General features: G+C 41.3%; 1 pseudogene; it reads right to left on the reverse strand.

The window, feature by feature from the left end:
- Positions 1 to 5,229: 5,229 nt before the first annotated feature.
- Positions 5,230 to 8,336, reverse strand: LOC108702244 (annotated as a pseudogene).
- Between the last annotated feature and the right edge of the window lie 3,146 nt (positions 8,337 to 11,482).

The raw sequence follows: 11,482 nt of genomic DNA on the forward strand, positions 1-11,482 counted from the left end.
ATTTGGAATTAGCAATGAGCACCAGTAAGCGCTGGCAATGGGGTCAGGCACTTGCCTTATTTTAGCAACAATGCAGTTTACTCCAAGGAAGGTGCCCCATTCACACACAGAAATCCTCCCAAACCCTATATAGATAAGGTTATGGTCATGGAGAGATTTCCAATTGAAACATTAAGTATATATTTGACTGAAATCTGTTTATTCTTATTTAATAACACAACAACAGCTGGTTTGTCTATCAACCTTTACCAGTATATTTTGTCCATGATATCCCCCAGTCAAAGTGTAACTGGAAGAATGCAACTGAGCCTTGTACATTGTGAGGACACAATGTGGGAGCAGTAGTTGCACATAGAAGAAAAGAAGTATAGCAGGTTAAGTAAGGCAAGATGGAGACAACCTGGTGGAAAAGTAGGTTGAGATGGAGACAGTACAGCAAGATGGATACAATGGGGGAAATAGAGAGAGTAGGGAAAGATAGAGACAGTAGATCAAAATGGAGATAACAGGGGAAATGGAGAGAGTTGGGAAAGATAGAGACAGTAGAGAAAATGTTAACTGTGGGGCAAGCTGGCCTAGTGGAAGGGGAGGAGACAGTAGAGCAAGATTGAGGCAATAACACAAGGTGAAGACAGTAGGGCAATATGGAGATGGCGGGGTAAGATGGCTGTAAGGCAAGATGGTCACAGTGAAAGAAGATGGAGACAGTAGGGCAAAACAAACACAATAAAATAAGATGGATACAGCAGGCAAAATAGAGACAGTGGCACTTTATATCAGTGATGCCCAACTTGCAGTCCTTTAGTTATGCTGTGTCTAAGGCTTTTAAAGTTTCTGGGAGAAGCATAACAACAGCTGATGGGCCACAGTGAGAAAATCTAGTCTAGCTAGAAAGTCTAGCAAGGACTGGTTTGCCCCATTCCCCTGCTCCACTGATGTTTACTCTGACGGGTGTACATCCTAGCACACATCTCACACAGTGTGCTCATGGCTAAAACTTGCTAAGCCTAATAACAACCGTGTTTTGACACTCATAGACTTAGAGGCACATTTACTATTGGTCGAATATCGAGGGTTAATTAACCCTCGACATTCGACCCTCGAAGTTAAACCCTTCGACTTCGAATATCGAAGTCGAAGGATTTAGCGCAATTCGTTGCTTTCTAAGCAATTTGGGATCGAAGGAATAATCGATTAAATCTTTTGAATCGAACGATTCGAAGGATTTTAATCCATCGATCGAATGATTTTCCTTCGATCCCAAATTGCTTAGAAAGCCTATGGGGACCTTCCCCATTGGTGCTCGGTAGGTTTTAGGTGGCGAAGTAGGTGGTCGAAGTTTTTTTTAAAGAGACAGTACTTAGACTATCGAATGGTCGAATAGTCAAACGATTTTTAGTTTGAATCGTTCGATTCAAAGTCGAAGTCGGTGTCGATGGTCGAAGTAGCCAAAAAAATACTTTGAAATTCGAAATGTGCCCCCAAGTATCAGTTTTTTTAATAGTGGGGGAATAAACACACCAACTTTTATTTTCCCTGGAGGTAATAAATAAACATTTGCTTTTCAAACAATTTACTATTATTTTTTTCTCTCATCATCACATCACCATTACTGACTTTAAGAATGTATATAATGAAACTGGGAAATGCTTTAGTAAATACAAGACCAACTACTGTGAGAAAATATGACTACACCTAATTCTGAGATGCCCCTCACATTAAGTGAAACAGATCTTCTATGGTTATCCTCTAATTCAAAAAATAAGAAGGGGGGTTGGGACTTGATCTAAATGGTGCACTTTAGTGTTCACAGGGGACCTCTTAGTGGTAAATACAAACATAATGTGCTTTTATGTTCATAAAGCTAGTCATGTACAGAAGATCTGCTTGCTTGGCTAGAATGCAAGGGTGGATCTTTGCCTCATGTTGTGGGATATTTAATAATAATAAAGGCACAGTACACTAATTCTAATCATACCTATGCCTTTAGACTAGGGATGCACCGAATCCAGGATTCGGCTCAGGATTTGGCCAGGATTCCTTTTTCAGCAGGATTCAGATTCGGCCGAATCCTTCTGCCTGACTGAACTGAATCCGAATCCTGATTTGCATATGCAAATTAAGGGGAGGGAGGAAAATTACATGACTTTTTGTCACAAAACAAGGAAGTAAAAAATGTTTTCCCCTTCCTAGCCCTGATTTGCATATGCAAATTAGGATTTGAATTCGGTTCGGTATTCTGCCAAATCTTTCGCGAAAGATTCTGGGGTTCGGCCGAATCCAAAATAGTGGATTCAGTGCATCCCTGCTGTTGGATACCTTCTAGTTGAAGAAATGTAACCCACCCAAGTTGTTTCAGAACAGATGGCCATTTAGACTGTGGGCAGGAATATTAAAGAGTTACTATAATAAATACATTTTGTACCAGTTTCACACCTCACAATAAGAGAGCACTGTAACAGTTCTGAACATGCCCTATAACCCTACTAGGGGGAGAAGCTTGCAGTGCTAACGTCACTTGGCACATATCGGTGCCATTATATTTTCTCATCTTCTCTCCCTGCAGCATGCCACTGGTATAACATAGGCACATGGCTCTCCTGACAATTAAGAGGTTTAAGAAAAACATCAGACTGATTGGCAAAAAACATAAAGGAGTAAGAAATGAATCATAAAGATCTCAAGATCCGTTTAAGTAAACTGTACATTTTGTAATATCCTCATCTATAAAATACACTTTGTTGCATACCCTGAATCTTAAATATAAGTCTGCTTCCTAGCTTCACTTCTTAAAGGGTTTGTTCACCTTCCAAACACTTTTTCAGTTAAGTTGTTTTCAGATTGTTCACCATAAACAAAGACATTTTTCAATTGCTTTCCATCTTTTTTTTTTTGTTCATGTCTCTAGTGCCTCAGTCTGGCAGCTCAGTGATCCAGGTGCATCTGTTGCCATTTGCTACGTTTAATTCATACATTTCTCAGCAGTATCTGTGGAATATTAGCAACTATTGTAGCAATTCTAACAGCTGCCTTTAATGAAACTCTGGGATTCTGCTCAGCAGGGACAAAGATAACAAATGTATCAACTAAATGTATCAATTAGAAACAGTTAAAGAGTCAGCGACCTGATGTGGTGAAAAACGAAGCCCCACGCTGGGTGATTTGGACACACCAGACATCCTCAGAGTGATGGGCACATAACTCTAGGCCCGGAAGCTGGACTTGTCACTGACATAGCCGCTCCAACAGTGAACGACGTGGCAGGCGCCATCTTGCCTACACCACTAGGTATTGTTGCATCTTCTGACACAATTCTTCTCTAGAAACGGCCTGAACAGCGATCTATCTAAGGAAAGCAATCAATTTAAATAAGACCAACGTTGGAGTGGTAAGAATTTAAAAGCATTTAAAAACGTACTTATATAATACAGTGGCAGGGACTATTCACAACTAGGGTTGCGACCGGCCAGGTGGCAACCCTATTCACAACCCTTGATTATCTACACTAATGAGCATTATTGACTTGGAAATTGTGATCGTAAGCCTGGGGATCACATCTATGTTAACTGCATGAACAGAACCCTATCTCAAACGCGACACCACTACTCTCTGTTTAGAGCTCTGTACAGACTTTTTGCTTATAATACTGTTACCATTGAATACCAAGACACGTATATAGGAAATAACTCCCCAACTATAAACAAAATTGCAAGACTGCTCACTACAGCCCAGACACAGCAGCTTGCGGCATTGCTTGAATATTCCCTCTGCTTTTTACCTACTGCAATTACAGCTGCCACATAATCAAAAAAAGCTACTGACAGGTAGGGCATTGGAACCTAAGGATGGTGGCAGATGGGAAGATTAATCACCAGCGACAAATCTTCTTTACTTCAGGCGACTAATCTCCCCAAAAATGCTTTACGCAGGCAAGAGTACAAAACGGCTCGGATTTCCGAATTCGCCCAAAGTTTCCTCGTGAGGCAACTTCAGGTGACTTCGGAAATCTGAAGCGCTTCTTTTGCTATCCCACCAGCGATTCATATTCTTGCCTGCGGGAAAGCATTTTGGGGAGATTAGTCGCCCGAAGTAGAGAAGATTTGTCCATGTCCCGTCTGCCACCACCCTAACTCTGTACTGTCACACATATATCACTAATCTTACACATTTATTGGATCTAGAGTGTGATAAACCCAGCTAAAATATCGCCGCATACCTGCATAGGGAGTTGGCTTATCTACAAACAAAACGGACTTATTCCAGAAATATGTGACATTTATTTCTAAATAGGACCCCTGATATCCCAGTATATTGTACCTGCTTAGGTTGCCTGATGTTTCTTTCTGTATCTGCTGAACTTCCCAGTCAACATGCATAGATATCAAGCAAAACGCTCACCATCTAAAGGTCAGGCCACACTGAGCGTTTTGGGGAGATTTGGTCGCCTGGCGACTAATCGCCTCATTTTTGCAACGACTGAGAGTGAGAGTCTATGGTATGAGCATGTGTAGTCCTGTGAAATGGAGTACAGCACAGGCTCTATGACCAGAAATTAGGTAGAGAGTGAGAGGGTGCTGTGACTTCACCTAGGCATAAAAGCACAGCAGACAATCAAGTAGATATCAGGAGAATAGCAGCAAACCTGATGAACACAGGAAGTTATCTGATGCATTATCAATGTATTTGCCTGTTTACTTTCCTTGTCCTTTAAACACCCAAGACAAAACACTTTAAAAAATAAAATATTCACGGTCTGTAGCCCTCCTGGGGTTTAGCATCCCAAACCAGTTGCGATTTTGTCTAAGATAATGAATCCCAAAGGCTCGGGCAACAATAAATGTCAATATTTATCAAACTGATTAAAATTAATTGCCTGACTGGCTCAATTCCAAAAAAATACAAGTTTAAGGGGCACATTTACTAAGTGTCGAAGTGAATTCAAAGTGAATATTCGAATTGAAAATCTTTGAATTTTTGGGTACTTCGACCATCGAATAGGCCAAATTCGACTTTGATAATCGAAGTACTGTCTCTTTAAAAAACGTTGACTTTGACAGTTCGCCACCTTAAACCTGCCGAATTGCTATGTTAGCTTATGGGGACCTCCTAGAACATATAGCCAACATTTGGCTGAGTTTTTAGAAGTCGAAGTGAAGTACGATCTTAAAAAACCTACGAATTCGACTTCGAATGTCAAACTAGCCTATTCGATGGTCGAATTTGGAAGTTTTTTGCACTTTGAAATTCGACCCTTGATAAATCTGCCCCTAAATATCTGGTTTCCTTGAGTATTTTGTAAAGGCCATTCTTGCAAGCATTCTGATGGTCCTCGTGGCAATCTGGTGATTTGAGAACAGTCTACGGTTGAGATTTAACTGGCTGCTCAAGCAAGAAATATTATGGAAGCTCACAGTCATATAAATTTACACAAATATAAAGAGAAATAATCAGTGTAATCTAAAACAGATATAGTTTCCCAAATTAAATATAAATGGAATACAGACATCTTTTATTAAAAGGAAATATTTTCTCTTTAACTACCAAAACAGCCAAGAGACAAATGTCTTTTTTTGACATTAAATAAACAATACCAATGGTGGGCTTGGTAGCATCAGATTGTTGTTTTTGCAGATGTGTGTGTTTCCTGAGTTATGCACAGTAGTTACATAGAGAGTGAAATTATAGCATAGTCTCCAGTCCAATACATTAGCTGTACCCTGCCAAACACTTCATTCCATCTGTAGTAAAGCATGCTTTCTGAGGTCTCTCCTGGATGTGTATGGGGCATGTTTCAGGCATATGTAATATTTTGGAAATAAATTGCCACTCGGAGAATAAATGGTCTCCCCCTGTTTTTCCATGAGTGTCCGCAGAATCCTATTTCGTGGCAGTATTTTCTAAAATTCTATCCCTCTCATGACATATGATTTGGATACAGCAGCCACCTTGCGGTCAGACCGCTAATCCAAGCACTGACTGACTGCATTAGAGCACAGGATATAACCAGCAAATCCTAACAGTTTTGTTGTATACCCCTCTCAGTAACATAGGTCCGGAATACAGGCCAAGCAACTGTTTAATTGCCACACTTGAGAGGCAGATTCCAGAAAGACAGTTACCTTGTGCATAAAATACTTCTCGAGCCAGAGAAAACTTCTGCGCATCAATGGATAAGGTCAAGGCATGTCTCAGATGGGAGTCGGCATCATTGCTCCACTCCACCTCCTTCACATTAATCAAAAGTACCCAGTCCACAATTCCAACCCCATTCTGTTATGTGTCATTATAATTAGGAGGGATGCAAATTAACCAGCCACTAGGGTTGCCACCTGGCCGGTATTTTACCAGCCTGGCTGGTAAAAATGATGGTTGATCCAAATGTTATTAATAGTGAAAAAAGATTAATATATAGGAAGGCCTGTATTTTTTTCCAGAAAAGGTGGCAACCCTACAGGCCACTGAGAAGCCAGGGGATACCAGCACTCACAGGGTGAAAGCCAAAGGCTGAAAATAGAACATAATTTGAAGTTAGCCCTTTAGTTTGGTGGTGAGCTGGGCAGGTTCTCCTTTGGACCAGCCCTGATAAGAGTTTTCTGAAGGTCTGCTCCTGGGAAACATGGCACGAGACATTGACAGCAAAGAGGCCAGCAGAAGAAATAGCGAGCAGTGTCTGCGTAAATGGCAATGGTCAGGAAGCGCCACAAGAAAGGACTCGCCATATTTTGGCACCTGATAACCAGACAAATTATTATTGCAATATACACACTGGCTTTTAGAACTGTGAGGCAGAGCAGTAATGCACTATAGAGGGAATTAAACATTGGTGCCATTTAGTCATTACAGCAGATATTTAAACAGAATGGCAATATTATTATTATTATTATTAACATGTATTTATATAGCGCCAATATATTGCGTAGCACTGTAATAACATAATGATCCGTCATTCTATAAATCTATACGCTGTCTCTGCAATTCAGATAATCTATATAATGGCAGACTGTTGAGTAACAACATAAATGAAATCAGGCATCACGTAATAATGAAAGATGGTGGGGGATAGTGTAATAATATAATCCAATGCATCTGGAGATAATAGTACAGTTACTGCTGTAATTCATGTATCACCCAAACAATACATCTGGGTAAATCTGTTTGTATAGAGCAGGGATCCCCAACCTTTAGAACCCGTGAGCAACATTCAGAAGTAAAAGGAGTTGGGGAGCAACACTAGCATGAAAAATGTTCTTGGGGTGCCAAATAAATGCTGTGATTGGCCATTTAGTAGCCCGTATGTGGATTGTCACCCTACATTGAGGCTCTGTTTTGCAGTACAACTGGTTTTCATGCAACTAAAACTTGCCTCCAAGCCTGGAATTCAAAAATAAGCTCCTGCTTTGAGGCCACTGGGAGCAACATCCAAGGGGTTGGAGAGCAACATGTTGCTCGCGAGCTACTGGTTGGGGATCACTGGTATAGAGAGTAGTCATTACCTGTGGTGCTATTATCCTCCCAGTTATATCATAAAGTAGTACATATACAGTGTGACACTGGAGGGAAATGGAACTATAGGAGTAACTCAGTTGTATCACATATTAATGCTAATACAATACAAATCATTGCATGTAATAAAAACACTGATATCTATAAAAGACTAGTACTGAACTTGATTCCTCTCACAGACACACACTAACAAACTGCACCCATGCCCCATGACCTTCTCATCTATTCATAATACACAGGTAGTTCTTTATGTGGCGCTTAGTGAGGTAGTGACCCAAACCCCATCCCCGGTCAGATACTCACTCAATCAATCACATCCATACTGTCCTCCCCCAAGGACTTATCTCTCTCCTCCTTAGTCACTAACCCATATTTTTGGAAATAGAAAGAGGGACAAGCCCATTTTTGTGGCCACACTCCCTAATTACCATGTTCATTTTACAAAATTTGGCAGGTTATGAAAGCTTGAACACATTTCTGTAGTTTTATGTGTTATTACAGTGTTGCTAATGAAGATGAATTGCCCTTTAAGCTGCAAGTCAGACCTGCTTATCTTAAATAATTACAAAGGTATCTAAGTATCTATACTGGGCTCTCTGCCAAAAAGCCAATTAAGTTAGAAACTTTTTCTGGCTGTTCAGTGCAGGAGAAACTTTTTCTGGCTGTTCAGTGCAGGAGATCAAAGAGAAACTCGGGACATTTCAGTAACAAATCCGGGACTGCAGGTTGAGCTGTCAAAATCTGGACTGTCCCGTGAAAAATGGACAGTTGGGAGGTATGGTAACCCCACTTATTTCCTCACCTCCTCACTGACCTGCAGAACTGGCGCACATGCAGTCTTGGGCTGGGGTGCCAGGAGTCCACCAGAAAACCTTAGGATGAGGGCCCACTTTCCAAACTATTATACCTCCTCTACTCACTCAACCTTTTTATTCTCATAGTCTCTTTTTTCCACACACTATACTCTATTTTTCCATTATTAAGCCTCTTTGTTCCCATAAAGAAATAGGGAATGACCATGAAATAGGCCAAATGGTTAGAAGCAAGAGGCCCACTGACACCTGGGCCCACCGGAAGTTTTCCTGGAATCTGGGTGGGCCAGTCCGACACTGTGCACGTGCATGTCACACAGAAGCTTGAAGCATTGGATGTTGCGTTTCAGAGAATCAAACATATGGTCACGTGTCCCTTCAGGAAGCGTTTACGGCAGAGACACAAACAAAGATTCTGGGATAGTCGCCGTGCAACAAATCACCTCTTCTTCAGGCGACTAATCTCTTTCCGGCCGGCTAGAATGTGATGGGATGGCACTTGGATCGCTTCGGATTTCTGAAGTCTCCTGAAGTTCCTTGTGAGGCAACTTCCGGCGACTTTTGAAAACAAAGCGTTCTGAGCGGGGTCGGACTGGCCTGGTAAAGGGAAAAAAACGGTGGGTACGGACCCACATGTGGCTCTTAGTGCCGCAAACCCCTTTGTCGGAGGTTGCGGAAAAAAAATCTCATACGCATGCATGCGCACAGACAGTGGCGAGCACACACACGCCAGCACTGCAGGGGGTCCCTGGGGCAGCAGCCCCGGTGGGCCCCGGGCCCCCCAGTCCGACCCTGGTTCCGAGTGCCATCCTGCTGGCGATTTAAATTCTAGCCGGCGGGAAGGCAGTTCGGGGAGATTAGTTGCCCGAAGAAGAAGCAATTTTCACTGGCCAACTAATCTCCCGAAATAGCAGCGTGTGTCTCTGCCCTTGATGGCCATATATTATAAGGTCTGATCACTTGGCAAGTGGCTCTTTCACATATATGCCCACCTTGAATGGAAATGGGCTGATTTGATTGTTTGGCCCTTTTCTGACGCTCAGATAAGAGTTGGTGCTATATATGCAGGCTGATTTCACAAATTCAGCTATTGACTAAACAAAGAAAATGGCAGACAGAGAGAGCACACTACTAAATCTAATTTGAGTTCTTCCTACAGATGCAGATTCCCTTCCTTAAAGGAAAACTATACCCCCAAAATGAACACTTAAGAAACAGATAGTTTATATCATATTAAGTGGCATATTAAAGAATCTTACCAAACTGGAATATATATTTAAGTAAATATTGCCCTTTTAAATCTCTTGCCTTTAACCACCATTTTGTGATGGTCTGTGTGCTGCCTCAGAGATCACCTGACCAGAAATACTACAACACTAACTGTAACAGGAAGAAGTGAGGAAGCAAAAGACACAACTCCGTCTGTTAATTGGCTCATGTGACCTAACATGTATGGTTTGTTGGTATGCTTGTGAGTACAGTGAATCCTACGATCCCAGGGGGCGGCCCTTATTTTTTAAAATAGCAATTTTCTATTTATGATCACCCAATGGTACATACTGCTAGAAAAGTATATTATTATGAAAATGGCTTATTTACATGAAGCAGGGTTTTACGTATGAGCTGTTTTATGCAATATCTTTTTATAGAGACCTACATTGTTTGGGGGGTATAGTTTTCCTTTAAATGTTTTATTTTATTTGGAATATTAATTCTGGCTGATTGTGTTGCAGCTGGCACACAGAGGCTAGATTTTTATTTGTGTTAGGGATCTGAATGCAGGATTCTGTTTTGGTATTTGGCTGAATCGTAGCCCTTTTTGCAGAATCCCAAAAATTTGGGCGAACCACAAATTCTTCACAACAGCATAATTGTTTTTGTTCACAGCTGATTACTTTTTAAAATGTTCTCAAATTTGAATATGCAAATGAGGTTTTAGCTTCAGACAAATATTTTGTTCAGGTTACAGTTCTTCACATGTTATAAATAAAGGAGCAGGGGCTGTCATGCAAGACCCTATGCAATTAGACCCCAGTTTAAACAGCAGATAATAGTTAGGATGTTTGGAATACAGGTTTAGCACTTAAACGGGTAGTTCACCTTTGAATTAACTTTTAGTATGTTATAGAATGGCCAATTAAAAGCAATTTTTCTTTTGTGGAAGAGGGGGCAAAATGGCTCTTTTGATAGTAAAGGTTGCTGACCCCTGGTCTATGGCAACTTACAGGAGCACCTCTGGAGTTTGCCAGAACCCACAGATTACTTGTTCTGCAGCCGACCCTGACTGGCAAAGAAACTTGTCCTACAGTTGTTGTGTCTGTGTCACTGCGATGACATCATGATGGCAGGTGTCAAATGGTTTTACCCATCTTAAAGGGGAACTATCACAAAAATAAACAGATTCAGTACATCTATTTTGCTTCAGAAGTGGGCTGGGGGTCAGTAGTCAGTCAGCAGGAATAGAAACGCCGTAAAATTGTCAGTGGCCACAAGTCTCATTTCCCAGACCAGCTGAGTGGTCCTGCAGTGAACAGACTGATCAATCCTGCTGCATGGAGCGTGGGAAAAAGCAGACTGCAGACGGAATGTGGGGCCCCACACAGCCTTACAAACATCACCGCAGCAAATTAAAGGAGAAGTTAGTCTCACCATTAACTTGTGCTGCTTGAGTTTAAAACATAACAGATAGTGGCACTGCTGCCTTATGGGAAACACTAAAATGATGTGTCTTTTAATAGCTCACCTTTCTCTGGCAGATTTCTGTAACTGTAGAAACCACTGGTTGCAGATGTATCGGTTTCTATAAGACACAGCTTCCCCTGTTAAGGAATGAAGGGGGTAATTATATAATTCTGGCATACACTGGGAGACCAGGAGTGAAAATACTATACGGGATGTGGTTTCCAGTTTCCCACCATCCTACCAGGGGGCTCATTCAGCAAGAGGAATACATTTTAAAGGAGAAAGAAAAATGCAATTTTAAACAAACTATCCAATATACTTTTAAAATTGTAGTCTTGGCTATAAGAGAGCTGGATTTAACTACATTGTTACAAGAGCTAGAACCAGCAGTGCAAAACATCAAAATTGCAATTATACAGGTATGGGACCTGCTATCCAGAATGTTCGGGACCTGAGGTTTTCCAGATAACAGATCTTTCTGTAAT

Source organism: Xenopus laevis, chromosome 9_10S (assembly GCF_017654675.1).
Source record: "Xenopus laevis strain J_2021 chromosome 9_10S, Xenopus_laevis_v10.1, whole genome shotgun sequence".
Classification (NCBI taxonomy): domain Eukaryota; kingdom Metazoa; phylum Chordata; class Amphibia; order Anura; family Pipidae; genus Xenopus; species Xenopus laevis.